Consider the following 18,526-nt stretch of genomic DNA (forward strand, 5'->3'; position numbering starts at 1 on the left):
TCACCAAAATTCACACAAAACTCACATAATAATTATTTATTGATAAAAATAATTACATAATATTTCCCGGGCGTTACATTCTTCCCCCCTTAAAAGGATTCTGTCCTCAGAATCATGCTAAAGAACAGACACTACTACCTTTCGAGTATCTACTTAAAACTTCTCAGGACTCACTACTTTTGATCACGTTCCAACGGTCTCCTACCGTCATCAGACTTATCAGTTGCTCATGCAACCCCTAACTCAATCTTTTATTTCAAATATTTGGAGCTAAATTACTCTTCATAGTCATATACACATAAATGCCTTATGGACTTGTTACACCTGTGACAACAAGACCAACTCATTCACAATCGTTCTATCTATCTCATTATTTCAAAGGACTAAATTAATTTACACTACCCTTCTTTTCTTTCCAATTCTAATAGTTCCTGATCATGAAATTTCTATTTTCACTGACTGTTCTTCTCTACTTATCATGCCTCCTTCTGTTCGATTAAACTGTATAATCGTTTCTAATCGTATTCAAGAATCTTTAATCGGTCTCTTGCATTCCTATTCGTCTGCACCGGATGTCCTGAGTTCATGACGTCTGATGCTTCGAAATGTTCTACATCTATTCAAAAGCTAAAAAGAAAAATCTCGGCAATTGCATCTACTCACCATTTGGTAGCATACTTCTATTTCTTTTCAGTCACTATCAAGTAGCTTCATCAAGTGAGAATCCCTTACTATCTGAAAGAAAGTACATTAATTGGGAACGAAATGAATTAAAACTTTATTAAAAAAATCCGGTCTCTTGGTACTGATACTCATTTTGTTGTCCTATCAAATTAGATCTCAATACGAACTTTTATGCTCACAACGTTTCATACCGAAGTCAACATCAATCATCTGCATTAATACCACCTTTGATATTCAACAACAAAGTAAGTATCAGCATAACCCAGAAGACGGATCAAGACCTATTCGTCAATTTCTAACTTTTCTAATTCTTTTAACCATTTCTCAACAACTTAATGGTATTTACTCTTTTATTTCTATTTGAAACATCTATTCTTAAATGGACCTTTCCTGTTTGATCTTTATCCACACACTGGAGCTCATAATCAATTATAACCAGAATTTATATCTTTGAAGCTGAGAATCCAGCTGCTATTTCTCAATTCTTCGCAAACATATCTTTAGGCGTTCAACTTGGTCTTCCTTAGTCCTTGAATTAGCGAGGATGTTATCAATAAATACAATCACACTATCCCAATACTCCTAGTACATTGTGTTTACTTAATCTTCAAACTTACAATTTCTGATAATCGACGCGTAACCTCATATCTCCATTCTCTTTTCCATGACCGCTTTTGTGCATAACGCAAAATACTCTTTATTTCATTATTCTTTCATTCCACATTTTTGAAGTTTTCCTTCACTTATTATTTCATTCCTATTGAGTTATACGACCCATGCTTTTGACATTAGCTTGACTCTGTGCAATAACCGGCGAGAAATTCTTACCTCATTCACTGAGGTACCCCTGGTAAATCATTTGTTCGAACCTCCGGGACTTTACTTTAATTTGAAAGAATTCCGACATGATATTCATTGCAATGTTCGTCTTCATCAGTCACCATCAATACCTTGGTTTTAATCATTCCTGTTTACACGCATTCCTTGAATGAAATTCCTATCTTCAATTATCGGCATTTCCCTTCATTCTCCAATCAGTTCTGGCACAACCGACGTTCACAACTTGCATATCTTATTATTTTTTTTAAAATTTCTTTATCATTCTTTTGATTTCACTTATTTTCTTCATTAGTTCTTCATTCTCATCATTCATTATCTCTTATAACGAATTTCTTTTTCTTAGTAATATTAATTTATTTACTATTGGATAAGTCATTCCTGGGGTTTGCACTGGGATGAAGGCTTTTATTTATACTATTTAAATTCTTACTAACAAAATTGTCGAATTTCCTTGGTAATTATTTCCTTAGCTTTGCTTGACGTATCACAGATTGTGCGTTTGACTTCTCTTCATTGACCATCATATCTTTTTCCTGAGTTCACATGCGGACTTCATCAATTTCCGTCTTTCATTGGATGCTTGAATTTGCGAGCTTTCCATCATTCTACAGCAACTTCTATTCAATCTCCGTTCAAAAGAAGTGTACATTCAAATTTTTCATTAATTCGTCATTCGATATGGGTACACATCCAAGTTCTTCCTGGAACGTCATTACAAATGATAAAATCTCTTTGTTTGTTCTTACATCTCCTGTTCTTGAAAAGGCTCTTCTTGTTTATCGCAAAGGCTTATTCATCTAAATAAAATCTCATACATGTCTGCAGTAGCATTTCGCTAATTCTACTAAACTTTCCACTTTTACTAATGTCATTACTTCCTCAAAATTTCTAATTGCTTTGATTTCGGATCTGAAAATCATGTTACAGCTTAACTCAATCTAATTGGAATCGATCTCCATTTAACTAACCATTAGTTGGTAAATTTGATCAATTAACTCCTTTAGCTGATCACTTAAACCAAATACTGACTAGCTAACTGGAATCAAAGACCAATTATATAAAGTCAGTTTGGTCATAACAACTTTCTCAAGAACCGAGATCGCAACTATTTGGAATACTAACGAGAACGACAATATACTTCTTTGTCCTTAACCATAGGGTAATTTCTGAAAATTTGGGCAACACTTCCCCTATACCATTGACTACCAGTCGGACTCACGCCGACACCATCAATCAACCAAATCATCAATAATCATGTCCACCCACTTTGATCAGTCACATCCATCCAGTCAACACAATTCAGGTTATATCATTTTGATTGGCATAACATATATCTTTTAATTGGGAAATTGGGTCTTACACCAACAATGATTAATATAACCATACCTTCTCAGTCCATTCAGAATATTATGAATTGTTATTAATGAACTTAAGGTTTGATTTCATGATTCTTTTAATTTATTTCTGACCATTATTAATCAGTTTATCTTTTAATAATTGCGCATGGTCTTCATTATTACTGTCACAATCTCGTAGAAACTCAATCGTTAGATCATTATTTCTTGAAAAATTTCACAATCGAGTCACCATTGCTTCATCTCCACTTATAGCTTCGCATCGAACTTTCGTCACTGACCTGGGTATGAGCATTGAATTCACAATCACTTATTTACGCAAATTAGAAAACTTCACAATTTCTTGAAGAACACGTTCGAAGTTTGATTATATTTAAGATTGCTCCCATCTTGAATCTTCACAACAAGTATCTTCCAGCGACGAAATGATGTTTCACGTCGTAATTGCATGTCTGAGTCATTGTTCAGAATTTCCTTGATCTTTGATCGTCGTCCCGATACTCGTTTGCTCCATTTAAAGCACACAACTTTACTTCCTTATTTCATAATTAATGTACGATTCACTAACCATTCATTTCGCGTCGAAACCCTCTGGTTTGAAGTGCATTACGTTAACGCAATCTACCATACCGATGATATCCTCGTAGCATAAACAACTGTCTGACTTGATATCTTCGCCATGTCCACATTTATCGGTGTATCCATTTTTCCTCGCTTGCAGATGTCCACCATTTGTCAATTTGCAGTCGTATTTATGTTCGTTGTATGGTCCACGTATCACACTATTTCATTTCTTATTAAATCGCCAGTGATCAGACTTTGTGCACAAGGAGAGTTTATGAACATGATTTTGATTGAAAAACGGAATAAGGAATAATAATGCAACATCTGATTGAAAGAATTTGTAAATCAGAAAATTGAAGGAAGAAAAATGAGTGAAGAATGAGACAACCATATTCGTACTCAAGATGGCCAGTCTTTCATACTATATGGCATACAACACATGATTAGGTGGCGTCCCACCCGACTTTTCATCATTTCGACAAAACGTCATATCACAACACTGTTGTCTCAATCAGAAATCAATAGTTTGAGAAAGGAAACAATTCAGAAGTAATATATAAGAAATTTTCTTTCATTTCCGCCTCATATAATTTATCAACAGAAGAAGCTCAGATGTATTCACGAATCAAGATAAACATATACTATCGTATTAGAAGAAAGAATATCAGTGTTGATCACCTTCCATGCTTCACCTATATCTGCCTTCAGGATCGTGCGAATACAGGTTCACGATTCAAGTCACATCATTGCTTCAAAGTGCTGTCTGGAAATGTCTTTACATCAAATGCTTTAATGATTTGATCTTAATCGCGTCCTCCCGAAATTTATAATCACGGATTCAGATTTCATCTATGTCACGTTAAATACCCATCGATCACGCAATGCCTCAATTTCGTCGATAAAATACGATTCTTCTCCAATCATCTGGAAGATTCTGCCATTTCCTTCAATCATCCTCCGTCCATTCGAATCACGAATCTCGTTAAATTTTAATAATTTTATAAATTGGTTAAATAATATTTTTATATGTTGATTCAATTATTGATTTTATTAAACAACGATTACTTTCATTTTCCGCAGCAACCTTTAAACCTTCTCCCTGCTGGTGGGTCTACTTGGCCCTTCTAATTAACAACACTGAGTCTACTTCCATTCTTCTTTTTAGATCATTTTCTGTTTATAATAACAAGAACATAAATAGTAATTCGACAACCAATTTGTAAAATTCATTTCATGCAAAAATCCTCTGAAAATTGATGAAGAAAATCTTTTCCGAAATCTAATTTTAAAGTTTTAAAAATCAAATATTTGGTCGTCATTACTATATAAGTTACTTGCTATTTTCCTGATTTACCAATAAAATGTCTAATTAAAAGAATGCCCATATAAGGTCTCTCCACTTTGGTACTTCTTCCACTTTTCCTTGGATTATACATGCACTTATTAGCCGACGAGACTCCATTCACCGTTATATGCCATTTTATTCCTAACTTGGACCCAACGCTGACGTCTGCCATTGTCTTTCATATTCTTGTCATCGTCCTTGACGTTATACTTACAACCACGCACACGATTCGATGTTCTGTGTGTAGATAAGGTCGTACCCTCTTGCTAGTCTTACCTATCTCTAGGAAGGTATATATCACTCCTCGCGCAGCTTCCAATAAGTGATAGGATCCTTCTCACCACGGAGGTGCCTTTGAAACATGCAATGTTGGTTCTTCATCAGCTTCCATCAACTGGTTGCCCTCGATGTGGAACTCGTCCTAATACCTAATTCTAAGTTAAATCATAACTTCTCTTACACAAATTCTCACAAGAATCGATCGCATATCTTCAAAACCACGTGAAAAGTAGGGTAACATACCCCGTCTCCATCGATCCGTCGATTCCTCATTATTGTATAATCTGAGAACTCAATATACCTAAAATGTTATGATATTCGCCTTACAATTTCTCAACGATCCTATCTTAGCAACTCCAGATCGGATCTGCTAACCCTAATTCGCACTCAATTCAACTTAACCTGAGTATGCCTAGGGTCTTTCCTATCCTGTACGACCTATCATTCCTATCTTGCTCTCACCTATTCTTATTTCAGTGACCAATAACCTGCAGCTCTGATGCCAAACTGTAACGCCCCAAATCCGGGGTCAAGATTTGGTGTTACTAAACCATTATTACATAAAGTAAAGAAATAAATAAATAACCCCTTGAGTCCGGATCTTTTACAGGTTATGGTATGAAACAAGAATCTAACCTTCAACAACTCACTTCAACTATAATACAAGTGTAAATACCTTTGAACTAATGCTCTTGTCACATTCTTCTAACACCTTCAACCTCTCGCAATGGAAATTTCTCTAACTTCTGCTGTCTATCAAAGCTATTCACTTTAATCCTTATCTGTTTCTGGCAGAAATAAGAATTGACAAAGCAAGAGTGAGCCAAAATGCCCAGCAAGTATATATTTTGAGTTTCAAGCATTAAAATCAAAGAAAACTTCCGGATAAAATCTCTGAAATATTTTGAAGAGCGAAACACGAAATCATTTAAAGGATATACTTCGTTATCTTAAAATCAATTTGATTTGCATTGCTATAAATCATATAGGAAATAATGATATTTTATAAGAGCTTCAGAGATCGCGTGTTTTCAAAATAGCTTCTAGTAACACTTCATACTTGAGCAACGAATGCAATAACTATTCATAAAACGACGTTCAAGAAATTCCTAACTATTCAGTATCCATCATTCTCGACTAAGTTTCCATAGACTTAGCCTGCTAAACCAGCCTGATAAGGACGTGTTGAATAATTAAGAAGATCTCAATTCATTCAAGATTCTAACTATCACTGAGCAACTAATGCTGCAGCAACAATCTGAACCTCGAATTTGTTTAGAAACATTGTAATTACCCGAAACTGAGTGCTAAGAAAAACTAACTTTAATCCATAATCACATTTTTTTTCTCAAGAAGGAATGCCATTAATGGCGATCAACAACAAATTAGACTGGACACTAGTTCACACTTATACCCTGCTGATCAGTCAGGATACAGTGCAGATCTATACCTGCCTGTATAGATCCAGTCGGGTCCCCAGGCACTACGGCCCATCTCAAGGTACCGATTATGTTTCGGTCCTTAGGATTAAATAAAACTTAATCCCCAAAGTATCACTATCCAGCCCGTAGAGTGTTTTGATGTCAAACCATTTTGAAGTCAAAACTTCCCAATTCAGGGTTCGCAAATAACCCGAAGAAAATGGGTATTTGCTCATGAGAGCAATCGAATTATAGAAACAATAATTAAAGGAACGTGCATAATCAGAGTAATTGCAGCGAAATATAAAACATTTAACTATTCTGAACCTAGAATAGGATCGAAGAATAATTGCAGTAATTTAAAAGAATATTCAAGAATACTTGCCTCAATAAGCTTTAACCATTATTACTAGTTGACTTTGGTTCGACTTTGACAGTTCGGCTTTATCGTCCACCTACTATCCTATTCTAGATATGACCCCAACATTCAGACCCTTTGGTTGGAACTTCGTTGATCTCGATGTCTAATCTCTAGATCATTCCTAGTCCGATGTCACATCTCGGGTCTTCCGTCTAAAACCTACAGGGTTGAAATACCCTAATTCAGATAACCGCTTAAACTTAACATCAAATCGTCATCCTATTCTACCCATACGATTTCATAACTGAATTCATATTTATATGTATTATCGAAATACACATAGCATTTATGGTTCACATCTTCGAAATTCGATTCGGTATTTATTTTCAGAAAATACGTATACTCGTCATTTTGAAAAACAGGGCAATCGATTATTTATAAATTTCTTGTCTCAATCGCAGTCCAGTTCATATAATATAATTGTATATGATTATTCGACGTCTCTGATAATTATAGGTTACGTTCCCGATATTTCGGAATTAATTTCCCGAAAATCGGGCAGCGCCTCCTTTGTTTATCGGCCTACCCGTCGAGATCAAATCGACGTCAATCACAACATAACAACAACCAATCATCCAATTTACAATCCATACGCCAATCCCAATCACCAATACAATTCAGTTATTAACCATTTTCATTCATTTCGAAATTTATTTTATAAACTAATTTTATTCGTTTTCATTTCATAATTATTATCACGAACTAATTTATTTAATTAATAACTGTAGGACTCAGATAAAAATCATCACCGTCCACCGTCCGCTCGTAAAAAGTCATCGCGGACGGCGACAAAATTTCGCGGGTAACCGAGTAATTTCCCGGGTTTCCAACGCGAACTTCGCCGATTAAAAATAATTTTCCCACACGAAAATAAATTTTATTTCACGCATATTACTCAAAATATTCCTGCAGAAAATCAAATAAAATAATTAAAAACCATTTCAATTCGGACATGACACACGCGCGTAACAACAACGCGCGCCCAACAACACAGCATATCGGAAAGCAGGGGCGGCCGGAAAAATGGCCGGAGAACCACAGTCAATCCCACACACGCAGACACACACACACATAACAACACATAGATATATACAGGTACATATGTTTGTATAGATATATATACCAGAAGAAACGAATCAGCAAACCGCCGGAAAAGAAAGGGCAATCGGAAACGGCGCCGGTGAAACCGAGTGGGCACGGAAGAAACAAGAAAAGAAGAGGAACAGTGGAAGGAATTAAGGGAGAGAAAAGAAAATATCCGAAATTTGAGGGGTGAGTGAGAGAGATCGATGAGAGAAATGAGAAAGAGGGAGATGAGAGTCGGTGGTGAGATGCAGGTGAAGAAAAGGGGGAGACAGGGGAGGGTAGACCAATTTTTTATTTTTTATTTATATTTTTTTCTTTATTCGTGGTAATCCCGATTCGAATCGCAATTAACGATCCCGTCAATAAACAATCTACGAGTAATAATAATCCGAAATTCATCCGAACATATTGAAAATTTTCCGAAATAATTTTTAAACTCTCGAAATATATAAAAGTTAATAAAATAAAATTTTTATAATTTTTGAAGCATTCTGGAGTTATATAATGATTTTACAATTTAATGGAGTTAGAAAATCCTTTAAAGATAATTAATAAATAAAATATTGATTTCTAAGCTTTATAAACTCCTAAAAATAATAAATAAAATTATAAAATAACAAAAATAATTTTAGGAGCAATTTTAGCATTTATAAGAATAAATATTCAATAAAATCATTTTAAAAATGAATTAAATTCATACAACTCGATAATTAATCATAAAATTAACATTTGCATCCAACAAATCACAAACAAAAAATAATACACATCACATAGATGACCGAATCATCACACATTTGATTTGTTTAATAATTCGATAATCACATTTACCTTTTGGATCAAAAATAGGTTACTTAGCCGCTAAGTAACTGAAAAGACGATACGATTTTAATACCAGAATTGGATAATTATCAAAACAGAGCTTCCTATAAAATACTTTATACGAAATTAAGGTAATAAGGTCTCGCCTTTTGAGAATATGGATTCTTATCGATAAATAAAATGATTTGCGTATCGAAAATTTCACACCGGGACTCGTACAGGTCAAACCGTATCCCGGATCGAAAAAGTCCAAACATGAAAAGTGTTCAAAATTATCAGATTAGGTTAGGAAGCAGTTTTCGGAAGAGTTTCGGGTTGTAAAAACGCAAAAATGATTGAAGTGAGACAATTTCTGATTCTAAAAAGTAATTTTATAATTATGTAAAAATAATCATTGTTAATTCTATAAATCCTTAAAAATCATATGATTATCCACACATTACCAGAAAAATACCAAAATTATCTAGATTTAATTCTTTGTAATTGGAAATTAAAATATCTCAATTTTATCAGAAATAAACATCCAAATATTATTATCCATCATCAAATAATTCACCAAAATTCACACAAAACTCACATAATAATTATTTATTGATAAAAATAATTACATAATATTTCCCGGGCGTTACAACCGGGATCTATAGTAACAGAATACCCTAATCAGTTATATCGACATGCTTGATATCCTCGAATCCTAATAACCCAATTCGATAACCCGACTCATATAACGATTATACACATAATCACGTAATCCGTATTCAAATAAGGGTAAAACCTTTCATATTATAAAGTACGTTTCTCATATTTAAAATAATTTTTTTAAAAAATTTTGACAGTAGCTTTTCTTTTTATAAGCCTACCCGTCGATCATAATCGACATCCAAATTCACAACAATCCATAATTCACATCACAACACAATTTTCACAATTCCATAATTCATAAATTCCAGCACGACTTTGAAAACAACAGTTCACTTTCATTTCGAAAAGTAGTTTTACGAATCATTTTATTTATTTATAAAATTAGGACTCGGAATTAATCATCACCGTCCACCGTCCGCTCGTAAAAATTCATCGCGGATGGCGGTAAAATTTTCGGGGCACCCGATTAATAATCCAGTTCCAACACGAAAATTCCACCGATTAAATAAAATTCCCGGACGAAAATTATTAATATCATGAATACTTAATCAAATAATTTCCTGCATAAGAAGGAAATAAAAATTAGTAAAAAAAACAAATCAATTCGGCAACACAGACTACACAAACACGCACACACTCGCGCGTCTAATCCATGCGCCGCCAGAACCACCAAAAAAATGACCAGAGGAACACAATAGGAACCGGGCAATCACTACGCACAACTCAAACATATGCATACAACATCGTATGTATATATATAAGCATGCACAGAGATGGAACTAGGAAAATCGCCGGAATAACCGGTCGGAAACTCACCGGAAAGTAGTGGAAAAACAGAGAACAGGGGCGGCGAAGAACAGGAGATAGGGGAGGGGAGATTAGAGAGATATGTGAGGTAGAGAGAGAATCGTTCGAAGAAATAGAGCAGAGAGAGAGTTCAAGAACACATCCGAGAGAGACAATGAAAAGGGGGGTGTTAGCTTATTATTATTATTATTATTATTATTATTATTATTATTATTATTATTTATTCACTTGACAGATGCTGCAAGAAGGGATACAACATGTGTCCCCCTGTTTATAAAACCGACACGTGTTTGTAAAGATAATTACGAGCTTTTAAGGCATGATTGCCCCGAATTTCAAAATTAACGGACCGAGGTGCACTTAAAACGATTTCAAAAAATCACGGAAACAGTCTTAAAATGTTATAAATATCCCGAAGTTAATTAAAACATAAATTTCCTAATTTTAAAACAATTTCTGAAATGTAATTTATACCCGCTTTTAACCATTAAACGAATCAACGGCGGATGAAATTAATCCCAAAAATTTCAAAATAATTTTAAAATTCTCAGAATATTATAAACTTAATAAAATATGAGTTTCGTAATTTTTGAAGAATTTTGGAATGAAATACGGATTTTCCAAATAAATACAATCAGAAAATCATTTAAGGATAAATAATTAATGAAATATTGATTTCTCAATTTTATAAAATCCTAAAAATAATTATTGAAATTATAAAATCATAAAAATAATTTTAGATATAATCCAGATATTTATAAAAATAAAACCATAATGAAATCATTTTTACAAGCGAAACAAAACAATATAACTCAATAATTAATTACACAATTCAACCCTTTACACCAATAAATCACACATAAATAATAAGAACAACACACCGCTGTCAAAACTAGTACACATATTTATTTAATTAATTATTCAATAATTACACAATTAAATAATACGAAAATACACGAGTCGTTATATCCTTCCCTCCTTGAAAAGATTCAGTCCCCAGAATCTGACTTAACTAAATAAATGAGGATATTTATCAAGCACGTCTGACTCTAACTCCCAAGTAGACTCTTCTACTCGAGGATTTCTCCAAAGTACTTTAACTATGGGGATTGACTTATTTCTAAGGACTCGCTCCTTACGATCTAGGATTTGGATTGGTTGTTCCACATAGGATAAATTTGGTTGAAGCTCAATTGGTTCATACTCTATGACTTGATTTGAATCGGGAATATAGGGCTTCCACATGGATAAGTGGAACACATTATGGATATGCTGTAAATGCAATGGCAACGCTATCTCGTAGGCGACTTTCCCTATTTTCTTTAAAACTTCAAATGGTCCTATAAATTTGGGGCTAAGCTTACCTTTTCGACCAAATCACACTAATCCTTTCCAAGGTGATACCTTTAGTAATACCAATGACCCTACCTCGAAGTTCATATATTTTCGATGCAAATCCGCATTCTTTCTCTATCTATCCTGAGCTGCTTCTAACCTTTTTCGAATCAATGCCACTGCATCTCTAGTCTGCTGAACCAGCTCAGGACCTAACACTTTCTTCTCTCCTACTTCATCCCAATATAATGGTGATCTACGCTTACATCCATACAAAGCTTCGTAGGGAGGCATTTCATTACTGACATGATAGCTATTGTTGTACAAGAACTCAATCAAAGGTAAATGTTCGTCCCAATTGCCTTTAAAATCCAAAGCACAAACTCTTAGCATATCTTCTATGGTCTGAATTGTTCTTTCACTTTGACCGTCTGTCTGAGGATGATATGCGGTACTCATATTCAGTTTGGTTCCTAGACATTCTTGGAACTTGGTCCAAAACCTTGAATTGTATCTCGGGTCTCGATCTGACACAATTGAAGCATGAACTCCATGCTTGGTCACTATCTCATCCAAATACAACTTAACTAACTTTTCCAAAGAATACCTTTCGTTGATAGAGTGGAAACCGCGCTGACTTTGTTAATATGTCAATGATTACCCAAATAGTGTCGTGATTAGCTCTCGTCTTTGGCAATCCCACCATAAAATCCATTGCAATCTCTTCCCACTTCCACTGGGGAATATCCAAAAGTTGTAACAATCCACTTGGCCGTTGATGTTTTCCTTTTACCTTCTAGCACACGTGACATTTGCTAACCCAATTTGCAGTATCCTTTTCATTCCTGGCCACCAGAAGTTTTTCTTCAAATCTTGGTACATCTTAGTGCTACCCGGGTGGATAGAAAATCGAGAGTTGTGCACTTCGTGTAACACCTCATTCTTCAGTTCCGTCACATTGGGAATCTAAATTCTGGAAGAGAATCTAAACATACCTTGGCTATCCTTTTGGGTGCATAATTCTTCTCCTGTCAAAGTATCCAATTCTTGTTCTATAACTCCCTCTTGACATCTTTTGATATTTTTCATCATTGCTGGATGGAAGGTAATCTCGTACAGTTGCTCCTTACTTTCTCGTGGTACTCGAACATCAATTTCCATCTTTTCCAAGTCTCTAGCTAGCTCTTCTGCAATCTGAACCATATTCAGTTTCCCTTTTCTGCTCAAGGCATCAGCCACCACATTGGCCTTACCTGGGTGATAGTTAATGGAACCGTCGTAATCCTTGATTAAATCAAGCCATCTTTTATGTCTCATGTTCAAATCCTTCTGAGTGAATATGTACTTTAAGCTCTTTTGATCCGTGTAAATATCACACTTTTCTTCATACAGGTAATGTCTCCATAATTTCAATGCAAATACTATAGTTGCCAACTCAAGATCATGGACTGGATCCTTCTGTTCGTGAGGGTTTAGTTGTCTGGAGGCATAGACGATGACTTTGTCGTGTTACATTAGTACACAACCTAAACCTTTCAAAGAAGTGTCGCTATAAATCATAAAGTTTCCCGTCTCATCTGGCAATGCCAGTACTGGAGCAGACACTAGTCTCTTCTTCAGTTCCTGGAAGCTTTCTTCAAACTTTTCTGTCCAAATGAATCTCCCGTTCTTCCTAGTTAGCTTGGTTAACGGAGATGCAATATTAGTGAAATCCTTTACAAATCTTCGGTAATATCCTGCTAGCCCAAAAAAATTCTTACCTCCGTCGGAGTCTTTGGTTGCTCCCATTTGTATACGGCTTCAATCTTTACAGGGCCTACCTTGATACCTTCCTTGCTTACTACATGACCAAGAAACTGTACTTCTGATAACCAAAACTCACAATTGGAAAACTTCGCATACAGTTATTTTTCTCTTAACCTTTGAGGGCAATCCTTAGATGCGTTGTGTGATCTTTTGGAGTCTTTGAATATATGAGGATGTAATCAATAAATACAATAACAAACTTATCCAAGTACTCCTTATACACCCGGTTCATTAAATCCATAAAAGTCGCTGGTACATTGGTCAATCCAAACGACAACACTAAGAACTCATAATGGCCATACCTTGTTCTGAATGCAGTCTTGGGTATATCTTTGGGCTTTATCTTCAATTGGTGGTAGCCCGATCTTAAGTCAATCTTTGAAAAATAGCATGCTCCCTTAAGCTGATCAAACAAATCGTCAATCCTCGGCAAATGATACATGTTCTTTATTGTCAACTTGTTCATCTCTCTATAGTCATTGCATAACCTCATACTTCCATTCTTCTTCTTTACGAATAACACTGGAGCACCCCACAGAGAAACACTTGGTCGGATAACTCCTTTGTCCAACAGTTCCTGAAGTTGATTGGCAAATTCCTTCAATCCCACTGGAGCCATTCGATATGGAGCTTTGGAAACTGGTTCAACTCCTTGTATAAAATCAATGGAGAACTCTATCTCTCTATCAGGTGGTAATCCTGGAAATTCTTCTAGAAAGACATCGGGATACTCTCTTACTATGGGGATCTCATCCAAGGTAGGGGTCTCTTTCTTAGTGTTCACCATATAAGCCAAGTATGCTTCACATCCTTGCCGCAACAATTTATTTGCTTGCAGTATTGAAAGAAACTTCTTGTCCTGCATCTGTCCTTGGTAGCTTATCCTTACATTATATGTGGTATATATAACAACTCTCTATTTCTTGGAGTCAATATTTGCCTTATAGAGAGACAACCAATACATGCCTAAAATAACATCGAATTCTCCTATCTCAAAAGGTATTAGGTCGGAAGGAAAAGAATATCCTGAAATCTCTATAGAGCACTTAGGTCAAAATTGGCTTACAAGTACTTTATCCTTATTGGCCACCTCTATGGTCAAAGGTTCATCTAAGTCTTCTAACATTAATTGTATTTTATTCACACAGTTCATGGATATAAAAGATTTGGACGCTCCCGAATCAAATAAAATGTTAACAGGTACAGAATTAAGAGAAAGCTTACCTGCAACTACATTAGAATCCTGAGCCGTAGATTTCTTAATCATCTTAAAGGTTCTAGCTCTGGAGGTACTTGTTGCTGGTCCTTGGGACACACTTCTTCCTATACTGCCCTGGGTAACTGATCTGTAATTCCTAGCAATATGCTCCACTTTACCGCAGCTGTAACATGTTACTCCTTGGTTTCTGGATTTGCACTCAGTGGAATAATGACCCTTCTGGCCACACTTGAAATAGTTGATGTTCTCTTTGCACTGACCACTGTGCTTCTTTCCGCATGTCTTGCAGTCGATCACTGGCTTGTTGAACTTTGTCGGAGTAGAACTAACTGAGGTAGTACTGGGCCTAACTTGCGGGAAATTCTGTCTCCTGAACTTCCTATCTTTGTTCTTTCCAAACCGGCGCTGAAACTTCTGGCTTACTCCTTCTTGTTCTGGCCTTGCAGGTCCACCTTCAAACTTTCTTTTCTTCTCACCTTTCTCCTTAGAAGCTAACCTCTGGTCGCTTTCTATCACTAAGGCAGCCTGAACTACCGAAGTATACATCTTGAATTGTAAGGCTACAACTCCACTCCTAATCTCTGGCTTCAATCCTTGTTGAGACCGCTTCGCTCTCTGAGCTTCTGAACTCACATACTCCGGTGCTATACTACCCAATTCCGTGAACTTGGCTTCATACTTTGTAATGCTTCTGTCTCCTTGCTTCAAATCTAAAAACTCCACCTCCATCTGACTCTAGAGACAATCTGGATTTTTTTTTTCCAAGAACAGTTCTGTAAATCGGGTCCATGGAATCTGACCTTCTCCTTCTAACGCTCGCGTAGACTCCCACCAATAGTTTGAATCATTTTTCAGAAAATAACTAGCATAATCTGTCTTTAGATCCTCACTAACCTTGGTGAGTGCAAAAGCTTTCTCCATTTCCTTCAACCAGATCCTGGAAGCAACATGATCCACTTCATATTTAAATTCTGGGGCTTTCACAGCCTGAAAAGACTTAAAACTAACAGCTTGGGTCGTCCCCCTCATCTCGTGCTGTTGTTGGATTTGTAGCTGCTGCTGTTGGATTTGCTGTTGTTGTTGTTGTTGTATGAGTTGTTGTTGTTGTTGCTGCTGCTGCTACTGGAATTGCTATTGCTGTTGGGCCAACTGGGTAGACTGCTGATGCAAAAAATCTATCAATTTACTCATGGAGGGATCCCCAGCAGATCCATGGTTGGGTTGAGAATTCTTCTTTAGTGGCATTCTCCTGAAACATAGCAGTTATACATAAGAAAATGGATTGCTCCAAACAGTTTATACATATGTACCAGGAGAGTGTTGCCACTAAGACAATATCCTCATCCCCAGTTAATTGGATCCATCCTGAGTGAATGATCATATTCTAGAAATACCAGGAACATAAGCAAAAATAATTGTAACAATAATAATAACAACACACAAGTATATATGAAAACTGAACAACATAATAAAGCAGCTACTATATAACAACCAACAGAAATCCAACTGATACAACTGAAATCCAGCTAGAAAACCATCCGAGTACACAAAAAAATTTGCTGACATAGCAGCCTCCGCCTACTATAAACTACAACAACATAATGTACACATATAAAGATAACAACTACAGAACTCCTACAAACCAACTCTGAGCTCTATCTATCACTGCTGCCCCTCTGCTCTAACCACTGCCACTACCACTGCCACCAATAGAGCCTAACTCGAACACCAACCATTTAATCAGGTCCTGGTACTGAATGGCCCAAAACTCTAAGCTAATAAAAGGGTCAATAGACCTAGCTCTCTCAATAGCCATCTGAGTCAAAGATCTTACTCGGGCCTGAACATCAGGTGAAGGGGCAGGGATGCCCTGAAAAGGTCCAACTGGTATCTGGTCAAGATGTGCGGCCAGCTCTGAGCTCTGCTCTCTAATGAAAGACCTGTTCACCGCCCGGTGAACATGATAAGGAATCGGGGAGGAAGCACCTGTAGGAGCAGATGGTGGAACCGGAGGTCTCGAGGAAGAAGAACTGGGACCACAACCGAGTGGAAAGTCCCTAACAGCAGATACTGACCTCCGTACCTAACGGGGACGGGCACTAGGTCCAGGGATATCCCTCGGTACAAATGGAGGAACTGGTGGGGGAGGAAAAGGAGTCTCCTCGGATATAACGTCTCTGAATCTGAACTTTCTGAGTATGATCTGTTCTTCCGGGATGGAGAACTGGAGATCATTATAGGCCACTGCCAACAGGATAAATATACAGGAAATACACGATAAGGTTAAGGCAGTTCTATCAAAACATCAATAGATGTCAGGGTAACGCCGTCGGAAACCTCGACTGACTCTAAGTTTTGCTCCTCTACATGAGTTGCTAACTCACACTTTAGGACACACTTCCTATACCTTTTTGACTAAGTCCCTAACCTGAATCAGGGACTTGAACCTGTAGCTCTGATACCAACTGTGACCGCCTCAACCCCGGGGTCAGGAGTTGACGTCACAAAACACAACAAACAGAAATATAAACTACATTATTATTATTATTATTAAACTATCATGACCCCAAACCAAGATCCGATCCAGGTTCAAGTATGATTCAAGCTACACATTATTACAAACCATTTATTTAAAAGTCTGACACACTAACCTTATTCAGCAACTCATCAGACCACAAATGGTCTGATACTAACTACCTCTGAGGAGCCGGGTCCTGAAGGGGCTGTGACACGGTTCTGCCAAGGTCTGATCGGTCTTCTTGGCATCTGCGATATATATATAACATGTTGCAAGGGTGAGCATAATCGCTCAGCAGCACCAATATATGAATATCAAGATAAAAATAGTAAAGTAAACAGTTATAGGAACAAAACTATAAATCAACAAGAAATCCGTAAACCATTTCGAACAATAGTAAATAAAAGAAACCGGATATCACTGACTAGCATGCTTTTAACAAAACAAACGTAGTTTTGTGTTGTGTAAGTACCAGAGTCCAATTTTTGCATGCTATTTATATTTATTAATCAACTGTATCATTCCCTTATTCCCTTACGGGAATCACAAAGCCAAATCAGATACGTATCAAATATGTGAAGATAACTGATTAGGCTATCAACACTAGACGGCTCCAACTGCTATCCCATATACCTGTTCCGGAACTCAGAGATTAGCTAGGTATCTGACCTGCTGGACTAATCGGTTATGTAAATCCATGCAACCGTATTAACCTCTTACACAACCTCACTAGGCCACGCTGGCCCCTATGTATCCCATATCTGATCGTTTTATCCAGTTTTCAAAACACTTGTACCTATCTCATTTCAAAACCCATTCATTTTAACAGCACACGTAAAACTGGTTCACAAATCATATTCATTCGAGATAGGTACCTTTTGAAGTTACTTTTCCCCAAAACAAGTTTAAAATAGTGATTTATAACTACAGGGGATAAGTAACTTAAAAAGTTTCTGTTCCTTCACGAAATAAAATAACAGTCTATTCATACGTACTGAACCATAAAAGAATGGTCAGGGTACTTGCCTTGCAACGCTTTACAATAATACTAGGTAGCTTTTACGCTGACTTTAGTCCTTGCGAAACTCGACCAGGATCTACAGTAACAGAATACCCTAATCAGTTATATCGACATGCTTGATATCCTCGAATCCTAATAATCCAATTCGATAACCCAACGATTATACACATAATCACGTAATCCGTAATCAAATAAGGGTAAAACATTTCATATTATAAAGTATATTTCTCGTATTTTAAAATAGATGTTTAGAAAAATTTTGACAGCAACTTTTCTATTTATAAGCCTACCCGTCGATTATAATCAACGTCCGAATTCACAACAATCCACAATTCACATCACAACACAATTTTCACAATTCCAT

Source organism: Apium graveolens, chromosome 3, assembly GCF_009905375.1.
Source record: "Apium graveolens cultivar Ventura chromosome 3, ASM990537v1, whole genome shotgun sequence".
Lineage (NCBI taxonomy): Eukaryota > Viridiplantae > Streptophyta > Magnoliopsida > Apiales > Apiaceae > Apium > Apium graveolens.